The following is a 19,618-nucleotide window of genomic DNA, read 5'->3' on the forward strand; positions in this document are numbered from 1 at the left end:
ATTGTTCCCTTAGGTCACAAAAGCTGCATTGACTTGTTCATTAGGTTTATTTTGCACTTGTCCGTGAGGACAGTGAGAAGTAGAATGAAGAACATTAGAATAAGTCATACATGTTTCATTTGATGCACGATGAGAATGGTTAGGGAAAGAAGATACTTGGTTCACCAAGTTTTGGTTAATCAAAAATTGATCAAACCTTTTAGATAAAGACTTCATTTTGGCGGCTATTTCATTTGAATGGTCGACTTGATGTAAGCCAACACTCTTCCTACCTTGTGAATTTCTACCATTCTTGGATGATAATGTTCTATGCAAAGAATTTTCACTCATGCTCTCATAAAGACGCCACACGTCATCCTCATGCCTATCAATGTATGAGCCACCCATGGAAGCATCAACCATGCCTTTGTAATTGTCCGATAAGTTCTCGAATAAATATTGAACTAATTGCCATTTGGGCATGTCATGATGTGGACACTTGCTAAGCAATTCATTAAATCGTTCCCATACCTCATGAAACGTTTCTCCATCCCCATGTGAAAATTCTCGAATTGAGGTTCTCATGGCATTGGTCTTAGAAACCGGATAGTACTTCTTCAAGAACTCTTATTGCATTTCTGCACAAGAAGTGATTGAAAAAGGCCTAAGATTGTTAAACCAATACTTTGCCTTGTCTTTTAAAGTGAATGGAAAAAGTTTGAGTCTTAAGACCTCTTCCTGCATGTCCGTATATTTTACGGTGGAACATACTTCTAGAAACTCATCCAAATGCTTGTAAGGTTCTTCACTTGGAAGTCCATGATAGTTAGGAAGAATTTGAATGGTTTGGGTGCATTATATTGAATGCATGTGGGTGCATTATATGCTCTAAATGGTGGCAATTGAATGCATGTGGGTGCATTATATTCATTAGGCACATAGTGATCTCTTAAAGCAAGTGGAGGATTCATAATTTGAGGTTCAACTTGGGCACCTTGATTTTGATTTCCTTGAATGATGGGAGGTTGTGGAGCATACATTGGCCTTGGCATTCCAAATGGAACTTGGCCTTGTTGTTGTTGTGGTTGGTGAATGAATGGCCTAGGCATGTCTAATGGTGTTTGTATGTTCTCATGGTGCACATTTGGATGAAGGATACCTTGTTGGTCTATATGACCAAGGTCTTCTACATGCTCTTCATTATGGCCTTCCATTGATGTAATGGATCGGGTAGAACTAGAACTTCCTCTTCCCCTAGGATTTTTAACTACGGATTCAAGATGCAAATCAAGAGGGACAAGAGTTGGTGTTAGTGATCTACGACCATGCATGCACAATGTAAAAACACACAAACACAATGAATAAACAAACACTTCGACTTAACCTATACTCCTATGCTTTAATAACAATGATGCAAAGAATAAGATTACCTTCACGCGGGCTCACGATTTATCTAAGAATTTAAAAGCAACAAGCCTCCACGCGGGCCGACGATTTAACTAAGGGATTGAGTAAGAAAAAGCTCACAAAGGTCCTATAGCACTTCAACTCCAAATTTATAGCTTAGCTTAGCAATTTTTTAAAAATTTTTGGCATTTTTCCATGCTTGCTTAGCTCCTTTGCTTGGTGCTCCTTTGCTTGCCTCCTAGCTCAATGCTCCTTATCAAAGATGAACAAACACAATAAGTAACAAAAAGAAAAATAAAAACAAAGTAAAGACATAATCAAAAGAGTACTAATTCCTAATGAATTCCACAAATACGACGTTGCCTAATCCCCAGCAATGGCACCAAAAACTGATGGTGATGTCTATGTCGTCCTATACCACAAGCTTAAGAGTGTGCATTAAGGCGAGGGCCAAGTTTTACATTTATAGAAGTCACTACTACGTTCACTAAAAATATAGTTAGGGTGAGTAGGGATCGTCCCAAGGGATTGGAGTCGAATTTGGTTGTGGAATCGCTATTAGGGTTAGTAGGTCGAGTGATCAAACAAAAAGTTGGTTGGTTAATTAAACTAGAGAGCAAATTAAACTAAATAATTGAATGCAATAAAGAGTAAGTAAGAGAGAGAGAGAGATCTTGGGGTTTAGAGCTCACCACCAAACAATGTTTTCTACACCCTTAACAAGTGACTAATGAGGAAAATGTGTGTTGCAATATTGATATGTGTGTTTGTTTGGTTGATTCAATTAGCAAGGGTGACCAATTAAGCATACATTGTCTAATCAACATGTGAAAAGCAAAATATATCTAGCAATTAAGTATGTATTGTCTAAATAGCATGTGAAAAGAACAATATATCTAGCAAGTCATTAATCCTTTCATTAAGCTCACAAGCCAAATACATCACAAGGTTAGAGACATATGCTACTTGTATTCAAAAGTATGGAACGTTAAACAACAAGTATAGATTGTCCTCCCATCTAACAACTATGCTACCACTACACTACAATTAAGTTAGTAACATGAAATTAAACTAATTAGGCTAAGGGAGAGGTACAATCCATCAAGAAATGAGCATGAACCATCTAGAAAATTACAAGAGCATTCCTTTAAGCACAATGTTTTGACAATCTCTAGATTTATAACATTAATACACATAGACATGCACCAATAATATAAGAAATAGAGATAAACACATGAACATCTATTCTAGCATATATAGACATATGGATAGAAAGAAATGATCAATTGGAAGCATTAAACCACATAAATCACTGAATAAACAAGATCTATATATATAAAAGTGTCAAAACATGTATTACAACACTAATCACTCAATAATACACAAAATCAAGATGTAGAAAGTATGCTTGGGGCTAACTCTTGCCCCAAGAGGATGTCTAGCCACTCATGGTAGTGCTTCTCCAACCCTCGAGGGCTAACTCCATGGTAGAGATTTGCTCCTTGGTTGATGAAGAGTCTCAAATGGTATCTCTAGCCTCCTCCTCCTCTAAGCTTGTTCTCCACGAGTTCTTACAAGGTATGAGATGATATGATGTGATATGAGGTGATATCATATGAAAAGTAATCCTTGTCCTTATATAGGTAGGTCAAATGACACACAAAATGAGCTGGGGTCATGCACAAAATATTCCTCAATGATTGGATAAAGGATAACTTTTTGTGAGCTGGAGAATTAACTTTTTTGCACTGGAGGAAGTTCGATCCATCGAACCTTTGACTTGGATCGATCGGACATGGCTAAGATCTATTAAACTGAAGTTAGATCGATCCTCAATGGTGGCGCTTTTTGGATAAAGACATATCTGAGATATTTTGAAGATATTTTTGGGAAAAAGACAAATGTGGTTGGTAGGGTAGTACAACTAGATAAGATCAATCATTTGGATAAGGACAAGATAGTTCGATCGATCGAAGAATGATGTTGGATCGATCGAACTTTTGAGATCTCTAAAAATGTCATCATGGCTCTGATCCATCTTGAAGTGCTGAGATCGATCATGTTGGATCCATCGAACTTTGATATAAGATCAATCGAAGATGTTGATTTCCCCTTTTTTCTTTCTTTTGCTTCCTCTTGGCTCCTTTCTTTGATTCATCCCAGAATTGCTTCATTTCTACTCTTATTTGGCTGAGTTAGCTTATTTTTGGGATAAATGCCTGAAAATGGAAATAATACGAAATCAATCTAAAACGGTAAAGTAAGATAGATAAAGGTACTCGAATGCCTAAGCTTAAGGGGTTTAAATACGCATTTTTCAGCGCTCATCATTGGTTTTGATTGTTGCAATTCATGATCCCAAAATGTCGCAACAAGAATTGTTCTCCATAAACACCTAATTAACTACAAGTTTGTATGAAGCAAACCACTCTTTATGATGACACATATGAAAGGAATAAGAAGAATCAAGTATCCACTCATTAACTTCCCTTTTGTTATCAATAATTGAAAGGGCTTCATCAACATCACTTCTCCAAGCCTTAGGCACAATAACAACAACAATAAATGCCTTCTCATTTCCATTTGGACACCACCACTTAATATTCCCCTTTTTCCCCACAATTGTTGCACATTTTCTTCGACATAGGCACAAAATTTCTTGGAGCTTCATCTATTAATGTATCGTGTTCAAATTGTATTATCATGAGTAATTTTCTTTATCTATTATTAAAATAAATTGAATCTTAATCTTGAGAAATATATGGATTGGAGTTATATTAATATTTATTTTGATTTGCTTTAGGACCTCCGAGTGAACATACTTGGGTATTTTGGGTAAATATTATTATAATATTGTGGAACATATTTTTTAAGAATGAATCCATGTGGTAATAATATTTTGGTTTGGTTTATCTGATCACAGAAAATTGTCCACTTATATTTAAAAAATAATTTTGGTATTTATTTATTTATTAAATATATTATTTTCATTAAAAAGAATTTATGTGATCAAATGGGTTAAACTTAGATGGCCAAAATTTGGATAAATTAGTATATTGGATTGATGGCAATATTTATCTAAATACCTAATTAACGTGGAGAGGTCGATTTATGATATTTGGTAACTATTAGGGCTAAATTATAATTATCCTTGTCCTTGAGCGTAGTTATTTTTTTTTAGTGGAATCAGAAATAATTAATAGAGTTAGTTTAATCGGTTAAGAGTTAGCATGTTATTAAACTACCTTATTGAAGTCAACGATAAGGATAAACCTATTAGACTCCCCTCCTAATCCAACCTGGAAAACGAGGAGTAGGTCAAAGGTGAATCAGTGTTTAATTTGAGTTTCATAATGTGGAGTGGCTGTGGAATATAATATGAATAAGTAACCTAGAGAAAGGGGGGTTGGGGTGGGGGGGGGGGGGGGGGGGCGAATAGGTTCAACTTACTTTTTTATCCGATCTTTTATTAAGCTAAATTTACTAAAATAAAAGTAAATTAAACAACCACAAAGCAAATGTAATGTCACGACCCAAATCCTCATGGATCCGGATCATTAAACGGGTCATTACCCGACCCAACACCATTCGAGGGTAATACGGTTATTTCATACTAAATTTAAATCTCAAGGCCCAAAAAGGACAAAATGGTAATTTGCCACAATTCACTAAATTGAGACTCAAAGGGTATAATAGTCCTTTACTTGTACCACATAATAAATAAAATAAGGTTTAGGGCAATATACTCTTTTGGGTGGTTGAAATATAATTATTTCATTTTGGTGGGTTATAAAATAATTACGTGTAACATCACTTGGGTGCTAAAGTGAAATTTTAAGAACTTAAAATTGCAATTACATAAGAGACAGAAACTGGTCGACGTATATACATTATACGTCGACTGGTTTGGGTTATGAACAGTGGAAAACCCACTGTCAGGATACCGATTGAGGTATAGGATTTTACGTCGACTGGTTTGGAACATGATACCGGTTGATGTATGGGAAGCCATACGTCGACTGGTTTGGAACATGTGACACAATAACCTACACTGCCAAGATACCGGTCGACGTATGGGAAGCTACACGTCGACCGGTTCTGGGAAATTCTCACTTCCATTTCCCACTGTCCAATGTAAACCCATGTACACCAACATTTGGTAATTAGCCACCCACACCATTATATTCACGTACACATTTAGATACATTTCAACACTAAATTACAGTATCAACCACCACGTTTTTAACGTAATTTGCCACACTTTACTTGAATACACAAAAGGATTAAGAGTGAGTAAAACTTAATTTACATTGCTCAATGGCCATGAACCTAACATAGTTATATATATATCCAAAATCTATGAATTTACATGGAAGGGCCAGGACACAAAATAGTAAAATGACCTTCTAATAACTTTTAAACTTGCGGTGGATTGTCATCCGCCATTTCCTTGCCATGACCTGAAAAAAAATGGTAAATATATTATAGGGTGAGCAATATGCTCAGTAGGTGACACTTAAGACATGTCTCTTTTGTCCTCGTGAATCCATACAAAGAATAGAGCAATGGAAGAAGGGATCATACTGTGCCGGAAAATACCATATAGCAATCATTCTCGAGTTTAAGCAATATGATACAATGGGAGTGTAATATATGTCAATGTCGCTCCCTATTTTCACATTCCAAAACCATTACTTTCAAACTGTTAATATAACCCGCCCTTTGGTGACCTCGCAGCAACACGAGAGGAGGATTGGCTAGTGTCCTTGACCCTTGGTACCCCCACGGCGTCATTATGGAGCCAGCTAGCTCAACCACACTAGGGCAACTCCCTAGTCCCCTCTAGGCTATATTAACACTCCGGCCCCTTGGTACTCCCACGACGACCGGGTTTTTCCAAAAACACTTTCAACAAAACACCTTTTCTAAACTTCCCATTTTCTTTTCAAAAACAATTACTCCCATTCCATACCGAATGTAAATGCATAGATGCATTAATGCCATGTCAATGTTCATCATTTCACAATTAGCTCAAATTCATCTACAAAGCATAGTTCATAAGAATTTCAAAAGAATTTATCACATGCTCACATACATCAATAATCTAGCATTTTAAGCATACACAACTCAATACATAAGCATGTTCATCACATGGATCATCTAATACACATAGTTCCATAATTAACAAAATACATAACAACTAAACAATTGTTTAAGAACCATCCAAATTAAGTATGTTAATTAACCATTTAGGAGAAGCTAACTCACTAAAGTATAAGACTATCATGGATTAAGAGCCCCTACCTCTAGATTGAGCAAACCTTTTAAATGGGTCTAGAAATTCGAAGGCATAAAGGAGCACCAAATCTGGAATTTCTGGTACACACACGTAGAGCTCGTCGTGCTATCCCTTTTGCCTCAAATGGCTTCCAAAATCACCAAGAATTGAAGAAGTTATCATGATTCAAAGTTAGTGCAAAAATGAGTAAGGAAATAAAGAAGAAAGAGAAGAAGAGAGAAAATGATGGGAAAAGAGAAATGAGAGACCCAAAAATGTGGTCTCTAGACCATATTTGGTTTAGTGGTGGGTCCCAACACTATTTCCTTTCTTTTCCCTTTTTCTTTTACTTGCAATTTACACCACACACACATGTATATGAATCACCACTTAAATGCTACATAATCCACTTAATTTAAAATGTATGAAATGCATTTGTACCCAACCACAATCCCGCATGTAAAACTTAAAAGGACAGAAATACCCTTGCATCAGTGAAATTCCAGAAAAATGAAAAATGACTAAAATCGGAAACGTCACAATCTACCCTCCTTAAAGAGATTTCGCCCTCGAAATCTACCCTCCTTAAAAGAAGGAGGCTCACAACCACAGTCTTTCCGAGAACACCTCACAAAATCCCAAGATTAAGAACTCAACAACCATATTGCCTTTGACACCTGCGCCAACAGGCAATCACACACTGCCGCCAGAAAACTCAATGATCACCACCCCATAAGGGAGCTCATTACTGACAACATCATGCATAAAACCTGTTGAATCCTATACTCGACTTAAGACCAACACTGGTCTCTTCTACACTGCTACATAATACTTCGGAGCTCGAAGAAGAATGGTCACAAGACCCCGAAACATGAGAGCATCCTATCATACTCATCCTTCTAAAGGGCAACCCAGACCCCAAATAAGGAACCTCATCCAACACACAATCAGATTCAAGCTCAATCTACACGTCACTGTCCAACCAATACTCGTCATCCAACATACGGCTATACTCCTACAGAATCATACAATGACCACCAACCACATTAACCGATAATTATAATACGGTCAACCTCAAGATAATAAAATGATGAATCCCCCAACAATTATTCAATTATGAGTCACCAAACAATAAAATGTACTACCCTGTATTCTGAACACAAATCCTCAAAATGAGATTCTCTATAATATGATTGTACTACTAACTTGTTATCAAACACTCAATACCACCTAACACCTTTCATCACCCAAGATAAATCCTGTAAATCCACATTGTCGTATCAACACAATGCACAGTACCATACTCTCACTATCACCAACAAATCAGAATGATCATTGACCTTTGACCCGACATCGTGTTGAAGAGGGATTGATTCAGGAGAAATGGTTGGCCAGGCCATTCTCATCCTTAATCCGATCTCAACACAGACATCGTTCTTGTCATCAGGTCTGAACCTCAAACATAGTCTCATACAGTCCACAAAACAACCACAAGATCGACTCTCTAATCAATCCATCACTCCAAATAACCTCAACAACTATACAATCACGTACCAGCACTAAGAATCTCAATCATTCCTCAATCACATAACCCATAACAACTAAGAGTAACATGACATTAAATAAATTAATCATCGACTAGCACATAAGATCACTGTTCTCTCCATAGCACCATACCACACAAACAACTACCTAAGATCATTCAATCAATTATTACCTCTTCAGAACACATAATATGACCGTCTCATATATGTAATCTCAAAATCAAAGTCAATCATTCCTATTTTTCCTCAATAGAATAACACATTCACTTTCTCCAATCACGAAATTCTAAAGCAATAACGACACTTATCCTCAAAACACTGCTCGAATCAGACACCTACAAAATCATCCAAGTACATGAGTCACATCACATCACATCACTTATTCATCCTTAACTTTTCCTTCATGACAACATCCCTGCCGCCACCGTAGTTAACAACACTAGAAACATAGTCCCCATTCAACTAAAACCTCTACCGACGAACCCCAACAGCATAACAAACCACCCCAAAACTTGTCCACCCACGGACGTGCACAACTCCTAATTGGAGAACAAGACTCACGATAATCAATGTCCTTGCCAGGACTAGAATAAACAAAAAAGGTAATAAGCTCCGCTCTCTCAAGAGACTAACGACTCAAGCCTGAGTTTACCCGACCACCTGTTACACGTTAACCATCAATTGTCTAACCATGGACACCCAATCTCTTCGGAGACAAAATGAACTCCTTACACACAAGGAGTAAACCTAACTGGAACACATACGGAACTACGAACACAATTCTAGACAACCTTGCCATAAACAAACCGTCATACCCTATCAATACAAATACCTCACATATGATACTCCATAATGCCCATGCTAACCTAAACCAATCAGAGAAAAGCACCAACACCCTTAACATACTAACACTAGGAACCATCACTGTACATTGGACACTGCGTCCCATCCTACTTGATAATCTCCCAATGTGAAACTTTATGAATTAAAACGACACTTGATCATCTGTTTCACCTCTACCTTGTGAAGTCAACATTGCCTCAATCACTGTGTGTGCAAGACCGGTAACCTCAATCACAACTGTCCATTGACTCGTCAAAAGAAAAAGGTGCCCATCCGGTAACACCATTCTCACTAGTTCTAAAAGTTTAAGCCGTCCACAACCGTCTCAACTGGCGCACAATCCCCTCACATACCTGTCAGCATTAAACAACACTCATAATTTTCAACCTACATTCGGATCATACCTCGAACCATTATGCTCGTTAATGCCAAACTTCACGTCATAACACCCTCTCTGCCATTCATTTAAGATAACTGTTCAAGCCTATCACCCCATCAAACCATCAAGCCACTACCAAACAATTATTCTTTCAATAACCTTAATATAACACCGTCACAACAATAAAATGAGCACTACTCTCAGTACTTCCTACAATGACTAGTATTTACAATTTGTAAAGAACATCTATACAGCAATGCCATGCCGACAAAACCTTAAAATAAAAATAAGCATAAAGATCCAAAATGTTCAACACCCAATTATCTCCTTAAATCCGTCAACGATGCAATCAATTACCACTTTCTTCCCGAGTACTAGGGTCACCCCTAGACTGACTTACTCTTCAATGCAAGAACCTCAAGTTCTAACACGTTATGATCATCCTTCCATAGATAACTATACAAAATCTAATCCCTTAGAAACAACAAGTTTCCACTACCAACCGCTCCTTCAGAAGTGGCGCTAACTCGACATGAAAACACACATCATTCATGATACCTGACACTATAGTCAACAACCTGCTACAAGAAAAAGAATCATACGTGGCATTTTACAGAAACAGCCCCCAGAGGAAAACAACACTACGCTAAATGGTCAAACACAAAGACTGTAGCAGACGACGACTACAAAACAATGGTCTCCCATTAGTACCCAACTGGACACTCAAGTCACACCTATAACTGATCCATCCAACGAAACAAAAGGGTACACCCCCGACACTATCATTACCCAGCCAATCGGTACAATTACTATCTAACACAATAGAATGTCCACATCGATTTCATCTAAGTTGTGCGCCCGTAGCTCGCTCAGTGTGGTAGCCTTTTGGTGCCACCTGCACACGCTCACACACACCCGCCCACAAGGCCACAAAACAAATAAATCAAATAGAATAGGCCACCAAGCCGAAGAGGTCACTCCTCATCCTGGCTCAACACAATTTGTGACCAATACTCTATGGTCACCAAACAACATCACAGTTAGTTTCTGCCTTCTTCATTGGAAATCATAACAAAAGGTGTAACCTAATCATCCCGTCGCCAACTCAAGATCAACCTCAACTTTTACTCCCAAAATAGCAATCTAGGAGACAACTTGCAATCTTAAACATTAATGAACTTCTAAGTAAAAATTTAAATACAAACCTTGTTCAACCAGCACAATACCTGAACCTTACAAGTCATACACTACCTACCACCTCACATCTTGTGACATCAAATCAACTTTGCGTACGTGAGAAGAATCCTATGACTTACACACCCTACTCTACTAATTCACCATCCCAAGAGTCCACTCACTACACTGAGAAAATACAACACAAACTCTCGCCCGCGCAAGAAAATGAGAACTTTCGTCTCGAAAGACACCTAAGATTAAACCCTTCCACCATTACTAGTCTCTAGGAAAAAGTCTCCTAATGAAACAATGCATCCAGGTCAAACTGGATTCAAAAGATTGTGCTAGTCACATCACTATTGCTCACAATGCTGATACCTACCCCAATCATGGGCGAAAACTTACAGAATTAATACAATACAGAAGTGCGCATGCTAAACAATTACCTACTGAAAACATAACACCTACTCGTGGATCATTTGAGTCAGTACTACACACATATACCATATAAGCATGTAATCACGTAAGTACGTTTGCACGTAGGCAATTAAATAGGTAAGCAAGTAAGCAAGTAGGCATACTGCTCAAACATTTAAACACTTTAACATGTAACACATACGCAAGTAAACGATTTAGCATACTTTTCCAAATATCTAAACACGTAATAAATAATCTAATACGTACTGCAAACAACTTTCCATGCAATCCTACACAGGCCTCTACCCATCATCCTAAGGTTTTCGAACCATCGCTCTAATACCATTTTGTTATTACCCAGATCCTCGTGGATCCAGATCATTAAATGGGTCCTTACTCGACGCATCACCATCCGAGGGTAATACGGTTATTTCACGCTAAATTTAAATATTAAGGCCCAAAAAGGACAAGATGGTAATTTGCCATAATTCATTAAAGTGAGACTCAAAGGGTATAATAGTCCTTTAGTTGTACCACATAATAAATAAAATAAGGTTTGAGGCAATATAGTCTTTTGGGTGGTTGAAATATAATTATATTATTTTGGTGGGTCATAAAATAATTACGTGTAACATCACTTGGGTGCCAAAGTGAAATTTTAAGAACTTAAAGTTGCAATTACATAAGAGATAGAAACCGATCGACGTATATACATTATACGTCGACTGGTTTGGGTTATGAACAGTGGAAAACCCACTGTCAAGATACCGGTCGACGTATAGGATTTTACGTCGACTGGTTTGGAACGTCTTCAATAATGACCAACACTGCCAAGATACCGGTCGACGTATGGGAAGCTACACGTCGACTGGTTCTGGGAAATTCTCACTTCCACTTCCCACTGTCCAATGTAAACCCATGTACACCAACATTTGGTAATTAACCACCCACATCATTACATTCACGTACACATTTAGATACATTTCAACACTAAATTATAGAATCAACCACCACATTTTTGACGTAATTTGCCACACTTTACTTGAATACATAAAAGGATTACGAGTGAGTAAAACTTAATTTACATTGCTCAATGGCCATGAACCTAACATAGTTATATATATATCCAAAATCTATGAATTTACATGGAAGGGCCAAGACACAAAATAGCAAAAGGACCTTCTAATAACTTTCAAACTTGCAGAGGATTGTTATCCGCCATTTCCTTACCATGACCTGAAAAAAAAATGGTAAATATATTATGGGGTGAGCAATATGCTCAGTAGGTGACACTTAAGACACGTCTCTTTTGTCCCCGTGAATCCATACAAAGAATAGAGCAATGGAAGAAGGGATTATACTGTGCCAGAAAATACCACATAGCAATCATTCTCGAGTTTAAGCAATATGATACAATGGGAGTGCAATGCATGTCAATGTCGCTCCCCATTTTCACATTCCAAAACCATCACTTTCAAACTGTTAATATAACCCGCCCTTTGGTGACCCCGCAGCGACATGAGAGGAGGATTGGCTAGTGTCCCTGACCCTTGGTACCCCTGCAGTGTCATTATGGGGCCTAGCTAGCTCAACCACGCTAGGGCGACTCCCTAGTCCCCTCTAGGCTATATTAACACTCTGGCCCCTTCGTACCCCCGCGGCGATCGGGTTTTTCTAAAAACACTTTCAACAAAACACCTTTTCCAAACTTCCCATTTTCTTTTCAAAAACAATTTCTCTTATTTCATACCCAATGTAAATGCATAGATGCATTAATGCCATGTCAATGTTCATCATTCCACAATTAGCTCAAATTCATCTACAAAGCATAAATCATAAAAATTTCAAAAGAATTTATCACATGCTCACATACATCAACAATCTAGCATTTTAAGCATACACAACTCAATACATAAGCATGTTCATCACATGGATCATCTAATACACATAGTTCCACAATTAACAAAATACATAACGACTAAACAATTGTTTAAGAACCATCCAAATTAAGCATGTTAATTAACCATTTAGGAGAAGCTAACTCACTAAAGCACAAGACTATCATGGATTAAGAGCCCCTACCTCTAGATTGAGCAAAACTTTTAAAATGGGTCTAGAAATTCGAAGGCACAAAGGAGCACCAAATCTGGAATTTCTGGTACACACGCATAGAGCTCGTCGTGCTATCCGTTTTACCTCAAACGGCTTCCAAAATCACCAAGAATTGAAGAAGTTATCACAATTCAAAGTTGGTGCAAAAATGAATAAGAAAATAAAGAAGAAAGAGAAGAAGATAGAAAATGACGGGAAGAGAGAAATGAGAAACCCAAAAATGTGGTCTGTAGACCATATTTGGTTTAGTGGTGGGTCCCGCCACTATTTCCTTTCTTTTCCCTTTTTCTTTTACTTGCAATTTAGACCACATACACATGTATATGCATCACCACTTAAATGCTACATAATCCACTTAATTTAAAATGTATGAAATGCAATTGTACCCAACGACAATCCTGCACGTAAAACTTGAAAGGACAGAAATACCCTTGCATCAGTGAAATTCCAAAAAAATGGAAAATGACTAAAATCGGTAACGTCACATGTAAATTGCAAGTAAAGTTAAAAGTGAGTTTAGAATGATACTGGATTTTTAGGGAGGAAACCCTGATGGGCAGAAGTGACCAATTGTTCTGGGAAAACATCGAGGACTGACACCGTCCCTGAGAGTTACGCGGTGCGGAAGCTGTTAGTTGATTTTATTGTGATTAACTCCTTTAATGACCTAGATGAGATTAATAGGTCAATTTGCCCAATTTTTTGTGATTAATTAAATTACTTAAGCAATATGATCAATTAAACATTCACAATCACAAAGATAAATACAGAAAAGTAAAGCAAGTAGAGTTAGAGAGATAGAACCAGGTGGTGCCTATGATACCCCTCGGATCCGAGACACGAGTTGATCAGGCCCAGGCCCAAACCCGAGGGAATATCAAACAATTAATATTTTAAAATGAACACAGAATGCAAAGTGATTAAAAGAAATAATATAATGAGCTGAAAGAAATCTAAAATATAAAATCCTTTAGAAAATAAATTCTTAAAATCCCAAATAATAAAGATTTAATAATCCATCTCTAAAACCTCCAAGGGTACAGCTCGGGAATCCATTCAGTGGACCCCTAATAAATAAAAACAAACTGAATTAAATCTAGAAAGAATCCATAATTAAATTATGGAGAGAGATCCTACGTCGTCGGAAGAATGAGTGACCGTCTCTGCTCAGCACGAACAAACTCAAGACTGGAACTGACGTACACCTGAAAATAGAAGTGGGTTAGGCCCACGAATAAGTTCTATCCTACTACAATCCAAGTAGAGACTCGATACGCATGTACACACTAAATAGTTCAACAATAACTAATAATCCATACATAAATATATCCACATTACTGGACTCTCGCTAGACTATGAAAAGGGTCTCAACCTGAATAGAAGGCATCACGTAAAACGCACCTGAGTGGGCATGAGTACCTAAGCCTAAATAGGGTATACCTCAACCCTCATAGCCAGCTACGCATCATATTGCAAATATGCACCCTAACCGTCGACGCTGAGATTCAAGCTCATATCGCGGTATCATAAGAATATATATCTAAACTCCATTCCTAACCATCCACAAGAAATCTAGTAAGTTGTTCAGTGTATTCAACCGCACGGACTCATATATATAAGGAGGATTTTATTTAGCAACCCGTACTCTGATTCCAAAATAGGTAGGACTTAGCAAATTGAGCTAATCCAAACCTAGTATGACACCGTCCTATACCGGTGCATACAATCCCATCCATCCAACAGTTGATAAAGCATTGACAATACAAATATCAATATCAACAATTTCGTACTAAGCATATTAGAGTATATTAACAAACATGCTTAAATAAAACCAATAGTTGATAAAGCATTGACAATATAAATATCAATATCAACAATTCCATCCTAAGCATATTAGAGTATATTAATAAACATGGTTAAATAAAACCAACAGTTGATAAAGCATTGACAATATAAATATCAATATCGACAATTCCATACTAAGCATGTTAGAGTATATTAACAAACATGCTAAAATACCACCATTACTCAGAAACCATTTCTTAGAACCACATCCTAGAAGCCAATGCTAGATCACATAGGACTGTGTCTGTAAATATAAGTCTATTCCCAGCATTCATAATTAACAGAGCCTAAATAAATATTAGATTACTTAGTTCCATAACCTATATAATAAATTTAGGCAATTTATCATACCTCTAATCTCCTGTCTAACAAATTGATACATTAAATTTTATAATTTGACCATCAATTAATCCTTAGCAAATTATAGATTTCTAGCATGTATTTCCATTCCATGAATACGTAATTAGTAGTGGACAAGCACTCACAAAAAATTCTAATATAATTAAGAAATATAAATGTCGAATATAAACAGGTCTGCGAGGCACTTAAGAAATCCATACAGCTTTAACGATTAAAACTCGGTGTTTAAATCTGTATTATTCTATCCCTTAAGACTTTAATCCTACTCTGGACAACCTCTAAAACCTCCACCACAGTATTTATTTTCCCCCCAGAAACTTAGACAACCAAGCACGAAGAAACTATCTCACTGAAAACTGAAAAAAAAAAAACAAAGTAGAACGTAAAAACCATAAAGAACCAACATGGAGCAGGCTCCAAAAAAACTTAGAGCCACCTCCAAAGCCTTGGAGCTACCTCCAAAGGCCTTAGAGCCACCTCCAATCCAAAAGGAGCTGGCTCTCTCCCTCATCTTCTCCTTGTTTTATATTTTCGGCGTCGTTTTCACCTCCGGTACTTCCCTGCCAAGGTTCGTAGAAGCTGTAACTAAATCCCAGTAGGTTTCCACCCTTATTTAAGTCCTTATTACATTTACTAACATGGATTTAAATAGAAAATAGTGCAGGAAAGTTTCAAGTTTAAACTATTTATCAAGTATAAAAGTTACGATTTAATCTTTAATCATGGAAACAGATAACATATATATATTGTGTTTTTAAAAAACATGTTATAAACAACCCTAGAACTAATCTAGTATGCAAAGAACATGAAGCCTAAGGGAGAGAGTTAAGACAGAACTTGCCTTTGAGACTTTTGTTCAAAATCTCTACGTCGTCTTCTAAGGTCTCCGGCGGTTCCTACTGTAAAATTCCTCCTCTGTTTTCTTTCTACCTCCACAGACGTGAATAGGTTTGTTTTTTCTAAAACCTAGGTAGAACTTAATACCTATATTTATAGGATTAAGGTTTCCCTAATCCTAGTCCTAATACTATACTAGAAAACTAAGTTTGCTATGGAAAAATAAATAAAACCAATACCCTAAGTTCAATTAACATAGTACCGAAAAATAAAATACAATTAAATAATTAATTCCACCAACCTGAATCCAATTAAATAACAATTAAAATAAAAACTGAAACTTAATTAAAAGTCAATACTAATTCACACAATTAACAAGCAATTCAAATAAACAAGTAAATAATTTAAAATTCAATTAAATTCACCATTAAATAATTAAAATGCCACTTAAACAATTAAATAAATTCCAGGTCTATCCTTTTAAATTAGGGTTATTACAGTGCCTCCTTAGCCTTGTGCCCAAAATGATGTGAAAAGCATGAGTGTGAGAAGTGACCACCACATTTAAAATTTATAAAAACCACTTAACACTATACTATGTAGTATGAGTGAAAAGGGATTGTCCCAAGGGATTTGCAAGGTACTACGAAATCAAAATTGGATTAGTAGGTTGAATGATCAAAGTGAGTGGTTTGTTGGTTGAATTATGCTATGATTAATTAAAAATAATGTAATGTAAAACAAGCTAGAGTGAATAAGGTGTAGAGAATGAGAGAGGGGTCTTGTGACATAGAGTTCACCACTAGGCTTTACCTCACTAAACATCTAATACTTATTAATTTAGGGGGATTAAATGTTGTAAATCAAGTGTGTGTGCTAGTAATTGTAATACTAAGCATGGATGGCCAAATAAGCATATATTGTCTAATCAATCCAGTGAGTAGCACAACCTATCAAATTAAGCCATTAACCATTCAACAAACTCAAAATCAATACACACACAAAAATCAAGAGAAATGTACTACTTGCACTCATAAGCATGGACCATCAAACAACAAGAATGAATTGTCTACCTATATAAGAAATTAAAGCAACTATGCTACACTTACACTAATGACAAGGAAATTTAACTAATTAAACTAAGCAGGTAGTACAATCCATTAGGAAATAAACATAGTCCTTCAAATAAAATACAAGAGTAATCAATTAAATACCATGCATTGACCAACACTAGATCCATTATTTTAATGCACATAGACATGCACCAAATGTAAAGAATCAAGTGAAAGCTCACAATCATCCATTCCATCACACATAGACATATGAATAGAATTGAAAGATTAATTGGAAGCATTAAACCATACAAATCATGTAAAAACAAGTTTTATATAAAACATAAGGTCAATACAATAATTACAACACAAATCTCCACTAATTACAAAATATTAAAGTTTAGGAAGCAAGCCTAGGGCCATCTCTTGCCTTCCAACCCTCAAGGGCTCTCTTCATGGTTGGATTCATCTTCCTCCTCTTGGTGTTCTTGGTAGAAACCTTAGCAATTAGAAGAATCCTCCCCAGAATGTGTATATTCTCTCTCTAAATCTATAGCCAATATCCAATTAACCAACCTCCTTACTAAAAATAGCCAAATTCTTTATATAGGTAGTTCAAATGTCACACCCAATTGTCAGGCCTCGTGCACTAGGACCACCAAATGATTGCACCATGAGCACACCTTTAATTGGGCTAGAAATCTATTTTGCACAAATTTTAAAGCAGTTCGATTGATTACACTGTTGCTTCGATCAATCAAAGCATGGCGGTATAATTCTTTAGATAAGGACAAAGGCTGTGATATTTATTGGGATAAGGATAAAAGTGGTTATGAGGATAAGATCAAAAAGGTTCAATCGATCGAATATGAAATTTTCCTGAGGATATGGACAAAGGCTCGATCCATTAAGGTAAGGTTAGAACGATCATAGTGTGATCGATCATAGCATGGTTCGATCGATCGAAAAGGAAATTTTTACCACTTTGCTTCCACTTTGCTCCTTTTTTCCACTAGACTTTGGATTACTTCCTCCAATGCTCTAATTCAGTTGATTTGACTTATTTTATGGATAAGCACCTAAAAGGAGAAAAACATGAAATTAGACTAAAGCGGGGAAATAAGATAGAAAAAGGTCCTAGTATACTCAAGATTAAGGGTTTAAATGCGCACTTTTCAGCGCTTATCACTAGGATTTTTAGCGAGGAAACCCCAATTGGTATAATAGACCAATTGTTGTAGGAAAAACCTCATGGGTTGTGCAGTCTAAAGCAAAACAATTCATTATGTATGAAACAAAGTACAATAAACTTTGACTCAGACTCACACCCTATCGTTCTACAAAAATCCAATTACTGACAATCTTCTAGCTTTGCGACATCCCGTCCAACAACTCTTGACTCCAGGCTTATTCTTGATCTCGGTAGAATGATTGCTAGTAGATCAAACAACACTCCTCGAATGCTTTAACCTTTTCAAAGTGTGATCGCTTCACCCTTTTTCTTTAAGATTTGAATTTGATGTAGAAGAAATAAATATGCTTTTCAGAATTTCTGAATCTTCAATTCTGATGAGATAGAGAACAACGCTACTAAATCACCCTTGTGTTTATGTGTATGCTCTCAAAAATAAAATAAGAAAAATCATATTTGATTTTTAGAAAAATATCTCTCAAAAGGCTTTCTCAAAATAATGAATTTTTGTTCCTCAAAGCCATACCTCAATGTTGAATGAAAGAAACATTATATAGAAGTTTGGAAGACCTAAGAATACTTGTAAACCAAATGAAATTCGTGCGTAGGATTTTAAAAGGAAGTCTAGACTAAAAAGGAATCAAAATAGATCAGGAAACTGTTGAAGTTACCAAAACAAATCAAAAGTCTTGAACCGGTTCAGGAATTGGCTACCGGTTCAAGATAACCAGTGTATAGTCCTTCATGAATTGGCTACCACTTTAGGAATTGGCTACTAGTTCCCAAAGGACAGAATAGAAAAATTGCTAAGCTTCAAAAGTTGAACTTGTTCCTTGATTCTTCTACTAGTTCAAGTTGATCCTATTCGAATATTCTCTTACCAGTTCAAGATGGGCATAATGTAAACTTCCTAAAAACTTGTATTTCAATCTTCCAAAACTTCCTAAGTGTTCTCACACACTCACATACCTTTCTAAAGCATTGTTCTCATGATCTTGGAGTGTATTAGAGCATGAACACTAGAGCTTTTTCAAATCCACTTCCAATATTCAATCTTGAAATTCTGAACTGAAATTTTATAACTCAATCGAACTAGTTTTGATAATGAAATTAGCCAATTACAAATTATATATATATATAAATATATCTCATAGTCCCGAGCTAAAAGATCCACTATGTATAAAGCAAAATATAATC

General features: G+C 36.4%; 1 pseudogene; it reads left to right on the forward strand.

Annotated features, from left to right (window-relative positions):
- The first annotated feature begins 460 nt into the window (after window positions 1-460).
- LOC132283512 (small nucleolar RNA R71) lies at window positions 461-559 on the forward strand (annotated as a pseudogene).
- Window positions 560-19,618: the final 19,059 nt, after the last annotated feature.

The sequence above is a fragment of the Cornus florida genome, unplaced genomic scaffold (assembly GCF_030987335.1).
Source record: "Cornus florida cultivar Cherokee Brave unplaced genomic scaffold, ASM3098733v1 CherokeeBrave_3.0.0_Hap2_Chr01, whole genome shotgun sequence".
Taxonomy (NCBI): Eukaryota; Viridiplantae; Streptophyta; class Magnoliopsida; order Cornales; family Cornaceae; genus Cornus; species Cornus florida.